The sequence below is a fragment of the Eptesicus fuscus genome, chromosome 15, assembly GCF_027574615.1.
Source record: "Eptesicus fuscus isolate TK198812 chromosome 15, DD_ASM_mEF_20220401, whole genome shotgun sequence".
NCBI lineage: Eukaryota > Metazoa > Chordata > Mammalia > Chiroptera > Vespertilionidae > Eptesicus > Eptesicus fuscus.
In genome coordinates this window covers 54760206-54775036 of record NC_072487.1, presented here as the reverse complement: position 1 = coordinate 54775036, position 14831 = coordinate 54760206, and the positions used below count along the sequence as shown (strand labels likewise).

The window sequence follows — 14831 nt, the reverse complement described above, 5'->3', positions numbered from 1 at the left end:
AAGTTATGTTCACGGTGGGAGAGATGGATTTGTGGATTTTAATAACATCTTTCCTCCATGCAGCATTGCTAACAACAGGAAGTCTCTAGAAGCTGAACACTGATATAAATGTTCACTCATATAATCAAGGCTATATTCATGAATTTGTAAAATACCATTAATAATATCCCTTGTCTGCCATATTGTCCCGAAATGTTTGCTTTCCACAGTTTGTAAGAGGGAAGTCATTCTTATAACTTGGGAACAACCTTCAAAACTAATTTCAATGGAAGCAGGAGGCTTGAAAAGATACTAACAGATAATAATGGACATCTAAGGAGGGATTTAGAAAATATGATATGAGTTTTTACAGAAGCATCCCTCTAAGAAATGCTGGCATACTGAAGAAGGTGACTAGGAGTCATATTTTTATGAATTCTTTTTTCCATTGAGGCATTTTATATGCAAGTATGTATTATTTCCCTAGAAGAAGGATCCCTGGATCTTCCCTCCTGTGTGCTTTTGACTTGCTTCTTCATGGTCTATGATGCCCACTGAGGTTGTCAGTACAATGAAACCAAGCTAACAGGCCCAAGGCAGGTTGTTCTGCCATTTTTCTAGATCTTTGAGTTGCAGTGGAATCTGAAGCTTACTCCACACTTGTCTAACCTGCCTATGAGGTTCACAACAATTTTCCCAGCTCTGTGGTCATAATAATTTTAAATTTGCCTGTGTAACCAGGGTTCATAATCACAGTTATAAACCAGATGACAACTCTGGAGCACAGCCTAATAAGAACCTGGTATTTGGCTCTCTTTTTGGCATTGTTGATACTCTTGATAGCATCAGCCAGGACATTCATGGGCACCATTATGGTGGCATGGAAAGACAGGGGAAAGAGTTCGTGAATTCTTAATGGACCTCCTGGAAATGCCATGAAGGGGACATTGTAAGTGATGATTTATACCTAGGACACTGGAATGTAAACACCCAGTGAGAAGTTGGAATGGACACTGCTTGTGCGCTACCTAGATCCCCCCAGGTCCATTCTACTCTTATTGCATGTCCCTTCCCCAGATAAGGTGTGCTAATTTGGAGGACTGCCTGGGGCTGATGGAGCACGCTGAAAGCCAGAAGTGCCTAGGAGTCTACACCCCATAGGGGGGTGACTGAAATGTACAGGAGTATAAAACTCAGTTCTCTTGCTTTGCTACTGACAGCACTGAAGCCTAATCTACATTCCAAATTTTGTCTATGGGATCAAGCTAACTCTACCTTCTTGGCAGTTCCTGAAAGTGCAGGTGATGGCTTTGTCCTCTCCCAATTCCACTTCCCCCAATCCCTTACTAAGTCTCCTGGGAGCTTCCTTAATTCATCACTTACACACAATCCTTTTCTCAGTCTTCACACAGATCAAAAATAGAATAAATCCAGTCTCTTAGGGACTTCCATGGATAAAAAAGAATCAAACTTAAAATAAAAGGGGATGTCCATAGCAGCATTATTCACAATAGATAAAACATGAAAGTAAGCCAACTGTCCACCAATGGATGAATAAGTAAACAAAATGTGATATATAAATACAATTAAATATTATTCTACCTTAAAAATTTTGGAAGGAAATTCTGACATATGCTACAACATGGATGAATCTTGAGTACATTATGCTAAGTGAAATAAGCAAGTTATAAGAAGACAAACACTGAATGATTCCACTTACATGAGGTATTTAGAGTAGTCAAATACATAGGGGGAAAAAGCAGAATGATGGTTGCCAGGGGCTGATGGGGATTGGGGGAATGGGGAGTTATTTTTTAATATATTTTTATTGATTTCAGAGAGAAGGGGAGAAGGAGAGAGAGATAGAAACATCAATGATGCGAGAAAATCATTGATCGGCTGCCTCCTGCATACCCCACACTGGGGACTGAGCACGCAACACTGACCAGGAACCAAACCATGACCTCCTGAGCCATGTTGGCTGGAAGTTATTTTTTAATGCATATAGAGTTTTCGTTTTAAAAAGAGAAAAGAGTTCTGGAGATGGATGGTAGTAATGATTGTACAACAATCTGAATATATTTGATACTACCGAACCGTACAGTCAAAAATGATGGTCAATTTTACATTATGTGTATTTTACCACCATAAACAGCTGATAGCTGTCATGAGGGGAGGGGGTGGCTTGGTGGGGATATGAAGGGATTGAGCAAAAGAGAAAAAGGAGAGAAAAAATTCATGGACATGGACAACAGTGTGGTGATTGCTGGGGGAAGGGTTGATGAAGGGAGGTAGTGGAGGGTATTGGGGGATAAATGGTGATAGGAGATTTGACTTGGGGTGGTGAACACACAATACAGTGTACAGATGATGTGTTGTGGAATTGTGTACCTAAAACCTGTAATATTTTGTTAACCAGTGTCACCCCAATAAATTCACTAAAAAGGAAAAAAGGATTACCTTCAAAGGAATAAACACTAGACTGCTTTAAAATTTTAAAAAATTGAAAAGAAAGAGAATGTAAGATCCTTATCTGGAGGTCACTCGTGGGACATGGGACAGTAGACTTGAAAAAAACTACTGGAGACGAGATACTGTGGGGTACCTATAGAATATCTTCCTTGCTGGCTCAGGGAAACGTACCTTACATTCCACACATCCAAAGCAGGCAATAAAAAACTGAGAGAGTCTAACAGCCCTCCTTGGGATCAATAGGCTTCAAAGAGTCACTAGATTAATATTAGAGCAACAGAAGCAGGATATCAAGATTGCCAGGTAGTGATCAGACACCAGCAGCTACAGATGAGACTTTAATTTAAATAGCCGATGGGAATTTATGAGCCACCCAGAGGTAGGCTCCCATGGGCACAGGCCCTGAGTCTGAGAGTTGTTACATCTTCCAGTGGAGATGTCATGCATATAAATCACTCCCATCACAAAAGACAAGATATGAGCTACACCGTGAGGAATATACAAGTTGAACTCTATGAAAATGCAGAGTAGAAAAAAATGCTTCTCGATGAGGAGATTTGCAGCAGCTGGGACTGTGCAAGAAAAGCATGGAAATGATGTGTTGCAGGAAGTAAGCACCTAGAGATTGAGGAGGAGCTGTGATACAAGTTACAAATGTCATGGTATATTGATTAAAGCATTTATTGACTCCAGCTGACTCTGCGACTTACTCAAGTGTTACTCACGTTTAAATGTCACACACAGACACTCAAGAATTGCCAATGTTCCCCAGATATACAAAGTCATTTGTTACACATGCTCATAGGTCACACACCAATTCAAAAGTCTCTATTCATTGCCTGCTTAGCGAGAGTACCGAAGGGAGAATTTCAGCAGAAAAGTCAGATTCATTCTTCATTAAATCTTCCTTCCTCATTAGAGTCTGTCTAAAGAGAGGGCCCAGTCCAACCTTGTTCTTTTATATTTACCCTCATAAAGTACATGCTAATTTGTTATGTACACCTGCAGACATTCACAATGTAATGAAAGCGTCCCTAAAAAGACTAGGCAATGCAGATAGTGTCCCTATGATACTTTTCATATTCAGGCCTTTTCCTCAACCTCTCTTTTTAATATCTGGCAGATTTAGGGAGATTAAACTTCTGGCAACCATCTCTTAAAACTAGGCAGGGGTACTTAATTTTTTTTAAATTCTCCTTATTTGAAGAGTTTTATTTTAGAATCTTAAAAGAAGGTCCAGTGTAGATAGTGCTTTTTGGCCTAATTTCTTCATTGTTAGTTAAGCTAACTGGATGTATTTAATATGTGGATATTTAAGAGAATGTAAGCTGACACTCTTATTTGTAGAAAATTTGTACTTTATAGTCTGCTAGTTTATCATCTTTTGTCGATGCTAATTGAGACTAAAAATCTGACACAATAGATGCTATTGTTTAATAAAATATGTCTTCTATTAAGTACCACTTAGTTATAATTCTGACAAAGTAATACATACTCACTTTAGAAAATCTGGGAAAGACATAAAAGTTTTTTTAAAAAGAAAAATTTAATCATCTACAAAATTCTACCTATTACATTTTGTTATATATCCTCCCAATTTTTCTACATTTATTTGTTCATTCATTCATTCATTCAACAAACACTTATTGAGCATCTACCATGTTTCAAAAAGATGCTGCTGAACAAGACAGATGAGGTCTATACAGTCTATGTATCTTGCATACTAGGGGATAGGTGAGAACACTAATTAAATGATTTCTGTTAGTGATAACAGCTATGAAGTAATGTTACAGAGTAAAGGTCATAAAGGGTGAAAGCGTGAGGACTGGCTACTTTAAAGAAGGTTAACAGGGAAGACCTTTCTAAGAAGAAAATATTTCCCTTAGACCTAAACAATAAAGAAACACTAGTCATGGAGAGAAATGCAGGAAGAGCATTCCAGGCAGAGGGGACCGTACATGCAAGGGAAGAGTAACTGCCACAAGGAAAGTGTAAAAGAATAAAAGGGCACAAGAGGGATTTCTCATATTCATTATGCATTTGACCAGCTTCATGCATACATTTTCTTTTATGATATTTTTTACCTGAATAATTTAAATTTTTATGTTGTCAAAGCCATTAGTTTTTCTTTGTCATTTCTCCTATTGAAAGTCTTTTACCTAACCTTCAATTAGAGAAATACTCACCTATATTTTCTATGAGTACTTTTATTCTTTTATTAATACAACTAGTGGCCCAGTGCATGAAATTCGTGCACATTAAAAGGAAATTAATTAGAGGAAATATTTTAATATTGCTATTTGCCCTTTTTCTATAATAGAAGTGTCAGAGATGAAAGAAAATTACTAAAATGTATATGAAAATCTCCCTCCTGTCAGAGTCTGGGGCACGCTGCGGGACCCAGAGTCAAGTCCCTGCCCACCCACACAAGCCTCAAAATCGCACAAGACCCAGACCTGGCCAGCCCCACCCCCGTCAAGCCCTGCAGGGCGGCGAGTGCAGCCTCAGGTCCCCCAGCCCAGCCTCGGGTGGAGGGCGCAGCCTCAGGTCCCTTGTCAAGCCCCACCAGGTGGGGGGTGAAGCCTCAGGTCCCCTAGCCCCGGCATGAGGGCGTGATGACCATTTGCATATTAACTCTTTATTATATAGGATTATTAATTAATGCAATTTATTATGATATGTGATGAAGATTTAAGTGGTGATTTTCTCTAAGTAAATGCTTTATGCCTGAGCACAATTCTTTGAAACTAGAGGCCCGATGCACAAAATTTGTGCAAGAGTAGGCCTTCTTTCCCCCGGCTGCCAGCACCAGCTTCCCTCTGGCACCCAGGCCCCGGGCTTCCCTCAAAGCCCCGGCTTCATCTGGAAGGACGTCCAGAAGAACATCTGGTCTAATTAGCATATTATGCTTTTATTATTATAGGTATCATTTTTTCCTCTGCTAATTTAGATGGCACCACTATCATATGCTCATTTCTTATATTAAATGCTTAGGAAGAAAAGGGTAATACGAGTGGAGTCTTTAGGGACTTATACTGGGAAGTTTGAAGAAAGAATTAAATGGTCAAGAGCTTGAAAGACCAGTTGCAAAGCCTCAGGAGTCAACCAGACAAAAGATGCCAAGGACTTGCATTAGGGTTATGACTCTAAGAATGGAAGAGAAATTATGGGAAAGAAAATCACTGATTAAATAAGAAAAAAATGATTAAATAACTGGATGTATGACTAAAAAAAAGGCGATTCTGAGTATACCCTAAAGTATAAGCCTCCATATCTTAACTCATGCTGATTCTTTATACTCAAATTAGAGGCCTGGTGCACAAAATTGTGCACAAGTAGGGTCCCTAGGCCTGATGGGCAATCAGGGCCGATCTGTGAGGTGACTGGTGGGGCGATTATGGGGCCCCTGCTGGCACCCGCCTTGGCTGGCCTGGTGCTGCCTGCTCATCGGCCCCACCCCCCACCGCAGCTGTTGGTCAGGGCCTGTGGGCTGGGGGCAGCTCCTGCGTTGAGTGTCTGCCCCCTGGTGGTCAGTGTGCATCACAGCAACCACTCATTCCACCTGTCAGGCAATTTGCATATCAGGCTTTTATTATATAGGATGCCTACTCTTACTCATGACTCAAAACTCAAATTAAATATTGGAGCCTTTCTTCTTAACACAATAAAATAAAAAGTTAAGGAGCCCAATTTACAAATTGAGTTCCACACTGATTTTAGTGATTCCCATCTCCCTACCCTAAAACCTTGCTTATTTGGATTTACCTCAGTGGACATAAATCATACTCATTTCACCTCCAGCTTTCCAAATCTTTGCTTCCGTTTCTTTTTCCTTCAGAGCAACCGATGTGCCTTCCCTCTATTCCTCACATTGGATTAGCCTCACCAATAGAAGAAATTCAGTTGACCCTTAGTGCTGTGATAAATGCTAATATAGTTCAATAATCCTTGGCTATAAGTCATTCTTCAACAAACCCGACCTAAGCCTTTCTTATTCACCAAATTAAAGGCCACAGTAATCATGGTGAATGTCTCTCTTTAGAAATTCTTCCAACCCAATCACTTAGGTAGAACAATTCTCCCCAGTTGTTCCTCCTGGTGGTCTCAGAGGTGAGGGAGGCCATCCACCCTCTCTTCTGTCAAGTCCGTTTTTCTAGACATAAATATGAAAATGGTATGCTGTCACCCACTTTGTCTGTAACATTATAATACAGGATTGTGAAAGTGTTTATTACATTTACTACCAGAATGTTGTTAAAACAGAAAGGAGATTGGTGACTGCCAGGGGAATGACCACTCAGTGGTTATAGGGTTTTCATTTTATGAAAAGTTCTAGAACTAGATAATGGTGACAGTCGCACAATAATGTGAATGTACTTAATGCAACTGAACTGTACACTTTAAAATGGTTAAAATGGTAAATTTTATGTTATGTGCATTTTATCACAATTTTTTAAATTGTGTTTGTTTATTTTGTTGATGAGGATATCATTAACTAGATTTTAAAATGCCCTCCCTATAAATATCCTTGGGAGGGATGTCTCATTATATTCCTAATATTGTGAATTGCACAGTGGATCACAATTCCCTTTAACACTGGCCAACAGGAAGGTGTGAGCCAACTTTTGGCCCTTACTTGGCAAGTGCATAGGATTTCACCACTCGTCTTTTTGTACTAAAGTAATTCGGGGCTCCATTGTACTTTCCTATCTTTTTTTTCCTTTGTTTCATTTTTCATTCCAATTCCAACTTATTTTATCTTTCTACCATATATGAATCTTTGTGTGATACCTTAAATCATTTTATGAATCTGGCAGAATACAAATAGCCTAAACATCAAAGTCTGACCAAATAAAGTGTTTTACTTATTTTGACTCTCATAATGTGGTCTCTTTTCCTGGTATAAATTCCAAAATGGTCCTTGCATTGAGATCTCATTTTTAGACTCAAGACATGTTTTTATTAGATAATTAGCTCCCTCATAGTGAACATCTTCTTTTCACTGACTTTATTCCGACCTGGTATTTCCCTTTGCTAACGGAACACCTACTGCCAAGCACATATTACAGATGCAGTGATAATGATGAAATGTTCTTAACTTTGAGTAACAGCCACTGTTAAGGAAACAAATCACACTTACTCTCTGTCAAGATTTTCACTGCTTTCCCTGATTACGAGGAAAAAAGAGCTTGGCAATGCCTTTTTGTCCAAAGTACAAAAAAAATGGCTACTAGGAAAATAAATAATAGACCACTATGATGTACATCTTTCTTCTTTTTGTGGGAAATTAGGGAGAATATGAATAATTCTTCAAAGCAACAAGCAAGCTTTTGGGGGGATTACCCATATAACAGGCTGGTTACAATGGCAGAACATTTTTAAATAAAATATCCATGGATGGTCTGAAACAAAGGGTGACTAAAAGGACACTAGGAATATGTTTTAGAAATTAGACATTTTATTGTTGACTAATAATATAGTGGCAATATTAATTATTTTATTTATGTACTAGAAAAATGCAAGGTTCATCTGAAAACCTCCAATATCAATCACTGAGGCCCACTGCAGAACCCAAGAATTTTGGGGGTAAGGCAGAAAAAAGTATAAAGAAAGGAACAGAACCACATACATATACTTCAAACCCTATCTTTAAGACGTTTAACTGATCTCTTTTGAATTCTCTCTTGAACCAGAAAGGTAGTGATTAAAGATTAATACCAGATATATTATCAGTTATTATTTTATATTGAAAGAGAATAAAATTTATTAATTCTAAAAAGACAAGTTGTCATCATTTTGGAAGTTGTTAGTTTTCTGGTATCAACACATTCTCATTTGAAGCTCATGGCAGCATATTCAAGCAAATGAGGAAACACTGTCTGAGAAGCAAAGCAATTTCTCAATAGTCACTCAGAGAATAAAGGACAAGAGCAGGATTCCAAACAGGATCTGTTTGTGTTCAGCACCAGTGATCCTAACCATTACACCACAGTGCCTCATGGGCTCACCTAGCAACACTGACGAAGTGCTCTCACACATCTGTGAGGAACATCAAAGAAACATTGATGTTGCAAAATGTAAAAGTTCAAAGTGGTTAGTCATCTGGACTGTGAGTACAGTGAGCAAAAATAAAACCTGGGTCTCCTAGCACTCAGTCCAGAACTTTCGCACTACTGCACATGCATGAGCGTGCATGCATGCACACACAAATATAAATGTGCGAGCACACACACATGTACACACACATGTACACACACATACACAGTCACAGGAACTCAACTTTCCAACTGCAGGCTGCTAGACAAGAAATGCATCATCTTACACTGAAAAGCTGTGAAAGCAGAAAAATCAATCTACCATTTTAATAAAAAATGTGAGAAACTAAGAAGATGAGCTATGGCGCAATCACTTTGGGCGGATCTGACTGTTTTGCTGTTAATCATCTCTCTACTGTGCAGTCAGAAGACTTTTATTTAAGTCTATTCAGTGCTTTGTAGGGTGCACTGCAGAGGCACTGTGACTAAGTGGGGTGAGACTATAAAACCATCATTGTATCCTGAGGACCAGGAACTGTGCACACAATTACAGTCTTCGAGGGGAAAAAATTAACCCGGGAAAACACAACCATTTTCCCAACACTGAAATATTGAAATTTCCTGATATACATGACAACTTACATTCTAGCAACTGCAAATCTTGGATTTAAGGTAAAATTTTATACTGCATCTGGACTCAGTTTTCCATCATTACCTTTCTGTTTTAAGAAAGCATTTGGATAAAATTACATTATTCCTTGCAACTAGGGTTTTAAATTTTCTTATAGATCTGCTCCTTTTTGGTTATCTTTGTCTTCCACTCCCGTTAACTTGGGGATGTCAGTGACTGCCTCACAGGCCTTCATACCATTCCTTCCTGGTGTTTGATGCTTAGAGTCATTCTGCTGGTTAATGAGTTACCTAAAGAGAATAGGGAACTTTTTCTACCAAGCTAAATCGCCCCACGTGAGCCAACTGAATACCTAAAATACCCAAGACCTTGAAGCAAAGGCTTATTCATATGCATAGAACAAATGATAAGTTTCTACAATAGACAGTCTTCAATTCTATACAGATTATTAAGATCACTTTATTTAGACCCCATTAATTTGATATCTCTCATGAAGTATGACAGTGGTTTAGCTGTAGTGTGTGAAAAAATTGCTATCCTAAGCAAATTAAGACAAAGTGATAGGAGATCCACATATGACATTAATCTTTAATCTCTTCTAACTACTTTTTTTTTTCAAGAACTCTGGAAATATCAGTCTATACTATCGCAAAATTCTTTGTTAATCAAGTCATTCTTGATATTTTGTTTGTGCTAAATGGCTACCCTCAAGGCATTTATAATCTGGGAACTACAAATTTCCCTATTTAGAAATAAATCTTATGATTTAATTTTTAATTATCTAATTCTGGAGACATACAAAAGAAAGTCAAGTATACATAAATTGTGGAGCATAACAGTAAATACTCGGTGATCTCAGAGCTAGAACATTCCCAGCATCCCTGTATTAACCTGCATGCTCCTTTCCTATCCCCTCATCTGCCTCTTTCCACGCTAGCCTGAAATTTGAATCTATCAAAATCATCAATTTGCATATTCTAGTTTCTTTTTCTTGTTGATTTGTAGATATTATTAATTGATAAATAAAATCATCAATTTACATATCCTAGTTTTCTGTCAGTTACATGTTTTACACATTACATCTCCTGGTTTATTGTCCTTTCATCCTCTTTATGGTGCCTTTTATTGAATAAATGTTCTTCCTCTTAATGTAATTAAATTTATCAGTCTTTTATAGTTAATGTTTTTTATGTCTTAAGAAATCATACCCAATTCTGAAGCAAAACAGGTAAGAAATCATTTCTCTGATCTATTAATTATTTATCCTTATAAATAGCATAATTTAATTTCTTATAAAGTATTTCATAATTTTAACCAGTATTTGGTTATTTTTAGGACTACTTAAATTAGAATCCCCTAAGTATTTTAAAATGCTAATTCAGTCCTTATTTTTCCCAAAAAATATCTGAGTAACTTTTACTAGTATATGCCAGGTTCTGTTCCAACCCTAAAAATACAGAAGTAACGAAACAAAGTACCTGTGACATTTGTGATTTACATGTATGGGGATAAATAAAATAAGCAATAATGGGTAAATTTCATAGTATGCCCTCTTCTTTGTCTTCTTCCTTTAATTTCTCTACTGTGGGACCCTCGTATTTCTAACTCGGGTATTTTACAGTGACTGTTCTGCTATGGCAATGATGTCTTTTGCAGATGCTGTCAGAAAACTGAAGCTATGATGTATGTTCAGCCTTGAGGATTTCATACTAGGGAGAGCTGCTAGCATAGAGCAGGATGTTAGTGAGTTATAATCACTCACTTCTTCTAACATATAGAGCAAGTTGCTTCAATTAAGTATTTCTCTTAACTTGGCAGAAGCCCACCATCTTGATTGATGTTTCAATAGCTGATCATATCAATGGAACAGAATAGAGAGCCCAGAAATAAATTCATGCCTACATGGTCAATTAATCTATGACAAAGGAGGCAAGAATATACAATAGCATAAAGGCAGTCTCTTCAACAAATGGTGCTGGGAAAACTGGGCAGATACATGCAAAAAAAAAAATGAAAAAACCACTTTCCATAGGCAGTAACTCTTTGACATCACTCTTAGAAATATTTTTTGGGTATGTCTAGTCGGGCAAGGGAAACAAAATAAAAAAATAAGCAAATGGAACTACATCAAACTGAAAAGTTTTGCACAGTGAAGAAAACCATCAACAAAAATGAAGAGACAACCTCCTAAATAAGAGAAAATATTTGCTGATGATATATCTGATAAAGGGTTAATATCCCAAATATATAAGGAACACATACAACTTAACACCAAAAAAATCTGACTAAAAATAAATGAGCAAAGCACTTGAATAGACAGTTCTCCAAAGAGGACATAGAGATATATGAAAATATGCCCAATGTCACTAATCAGAGAAATGCAAATTAAAAACCACAATGAGACATACCTCACACCTGTCAGAATGGCTACCATCAATAAGTCAACAAAGTGTTGTTGAGGATGTAAAGAAGAAAGAACTCATGTGCACTGTTGGGATTGTAAATTGGAGCAATCACTATGGAAAACAGTATGGAGGTTCCTCAAAAAATAGAACTACCATATGACCCAGCTATCCCATTTCTGGGTATTTATCTGAAGAAACCCAAAACACTAATTTGAAAAGTGCTTTGCACACCTATACTTACTGCAGCATTATTTATAATAGCCAAGATATAGAAGCAACTTTAGAGTCTGTCAGTATACCAATGGGTACATATATACAATGAAATATTACTCAGCGATAAAAAAGAATGAAATATTGCCATTTGTGACCACATAAATGGTCCTAGAGGGTATTATACTAAGTGAAATAAGTCAGATAGTGAAGGACAAATACCATATGATTTCACTTATACGAAACCTAAAAAACAATAGAAATGAACAAACAAGAACAACTTCTAGATAAAGAGAACAAATTGATGGTCGCACAATAGGAGTAGGATCTAGGAAATGGGTGAAAAAAATTGAAATGGATTAAGAAATACCAATTGCCAGTTATAAAAATAGTCACAGGGATATAAAGTACAGCATAGGGAACATAGTCAATAATCTAATCTAATAATAGACAAATATGCAAATTGACCATACCTCCGACACACCCACAAGCCACGCCCACAAGCCACGCCCACCATCCAATCAGAGCAAGCATGCAAATTAAACCAAACCAAGATGGCTACAGCCACAGAGAGCAAGGTTTCCTAGGTAACAGAGGAAGCCAAGCTTTCTGCCAGCCGTTGCAGGCCTAAGCCTCCACTCAAGCTACAAAGTTTCAATTATAGAAGGTAAACAAATTCAAACAAATGGCGGCAGAATGGAGCTTGAGAGAGCAGGCCAGGGTTGCCGCCGGCAACAGGGGAAGCAAAGCTTTCCACACACCCTGGCCAGGCCCACCCGCTTAAGGCAACAAAGTTTCAATTATAACCCCAACACAAATGGCTTCGGGCCTCGGAGGGAGCCCGAGGCTTGGCTCTGCTCCAGGCTACAAAGTTTCAATTGTAGAAGGAAAATAAATTCCAGATACCAGGGCCTCCGCTTGCGTTGCCAGGGGGCATGGCTGCCCTGCAAACCACCACAGGCCCCTCGCTCAGGCCGCCCCACGCCCCAAGGGTACCCCACCCTGATCACGGACACCCTTCAGGGCAAACCAGCTGGCCCCCACCCCTGTACCAGGCCTCTATCCTATCTAATAAAAGAGTACTATGCAGATTGATCATCACTGCAACACACAATATAGCTGCCCCCATGTGGTCAAAGATCCTGCCCCCATGTGGACACAGGATCGCCACCACAAGATGGCCAGCAGGAGAGGGCAGTTGGGAGGCACCTGGCCTGCAAGGGAGGGCAGCTGAGAGGGACCAAGCCTGCAAGGGAGGGCAGTTGGAGGTGATCAACCCTGCAGGAGAGGGCAGTTAGGGGTGACCAGGCCGGCAGAGGAGGGAAGTTGGGGGCAAACAGGCTGGCAGCAGAGTGGTTAGGGGGTGATCAGGCTGGCAGGCAGAAGCGGTTAGGGGCAATCAGGAAGGCAGGCAGGCAAGCAGTTGGGAGCCAGCAGTCCTGGATTGTGAGAGGGATGTCCGACTGCCCGTTTAGGCCCGATCCCTGGGATCGGGCCTAAACGGGCAGTCGGACATCCCTTGAGGGGTCCCAGATTGGAGAGGGTACAGGCTGGGCTGAGGGACAACCCCCCTCCGTGCACGAATTTCGTGCACCGGGCCTCTAGTATTGAAATAACTGTGTATGATTTCAGATAGATACTTAGACTTATCAGGGTTATCACTTCAGAAGTTATATAAATTTCTAATTACTATGTTGTAAACCTGAAACTAATATAATATTGTAGGTGAACTGTAACTGAACAATAAATTAAATAAATAAATACCTGACCATATTAATAAATGCACTAAGGCCTTTGCTTTTCTCAAAAGAAATAATGAGCTTTTTTCCTTGTTTGAAAAATGATGTCATTTTCATGGCAAATTTAGACTTTGTACTTTGTATTTATAGTAAAAATACTCAACTATAATATATTTTAATGACTATGGGAACTGTACTTGGGGAAAGTTCAAAGTTGTACTCAACATAGAAAAAAAGATCCTCTGTCTAATATTGGTTAAGGCTTCTGTGCAGATTGTCCATTTATAATTTATCCCACTGAACCCCACCCCTTTATGTTGTCACCTTCATCTCAGGAAATTATTGCCTGGGGACTACTAGTAGATTTCCCAAAATCACTACAACAGAGTTCTGGATTTAGAATGCCAATGAGAGGCATCCTGTGTGATTCAAAGGTAGTGAAGCAGGATCGAAAGAAGTTAGGAGGAAATCCCAACAAGTGGAATGAGGAAGTAGAAGCTGGCATCACAGGTGGATAAGCAGCTAGGTCCTCTCACCAGAGCCCCCCTCCACAAGATCAAAGGGTAATAGTTTATGGCAGAAAACCCTTCATTAGTCCAGAAGTTAACAGCAAAAGCAACAAGAATTAGATAAAACCGGATCCATCCAAGATGGAGGAAAAACTGACCAAAGACAGACCCCAAAGCTCATTATACCATCATTATAATGGAAATTGACACCACAGGTATAAGGGGACAAATGCCATGACACTTTCAGAACACACTATATTAGGAACAAGACCACCCTCCCAACCAGAAGGTGGAGTCAGAATACGGCACCACAAAACATAGAAACAACCCCTCAGAAACACATAATATCCAAGAACTGACTGACCACATGTGCAACTCACTCTCAAACTTGCCCATGTCCACTTAGCTTCTTTCACAGTGGCACCCACATCCTGGCCTGTCTCTACCTGAGTAAAACTTGCTACTGCTCTCACTTGGACTCTCAGACTCATTCTTGAAATCTTTCTTGCACAAGTCAAGAACCTGGAGTCACAGACCATGCCAGGGCAGGACCAGCCCCCAGCACAGACTGGCACAGAATCAGTCCAGTGACAGTAGGAGGGAGGAAATCCAAACATCGTTCCCTGGCTACAGTGGACATGGGCCTCTGCATACGCAGGATTTTACAAGTACTTTCAACATGTATCCTCATGAATCTCCAACTTGGTGCTGCAGGATTGTGATGATGTTCCTAGAACTTGCTAATTCCCTAAAAGCTGGTGGTAAACCTGAGATCTAGGAATGGCCTTCCTTGAGCTTCTATACCCCCAGCTCTTCTGATGGTTTTGAAAGCGCCTAATTATCTGTATTAA

At 39.2% G+C, this 14831-nt stretch overlaps 1 pseudogene; it reads right to left on the bottom strand.

The window, feature by feature from the left end:
- Positions 1-462: 462 nt before the first annotated feature.
- On the bottom strand, positions 463-850 carry LOC114231650 (40S ribosomal protein S15a-like; annotated as a pseudogene).
- Positions 851-14831: the final 13981 nt, after the last annotated feature.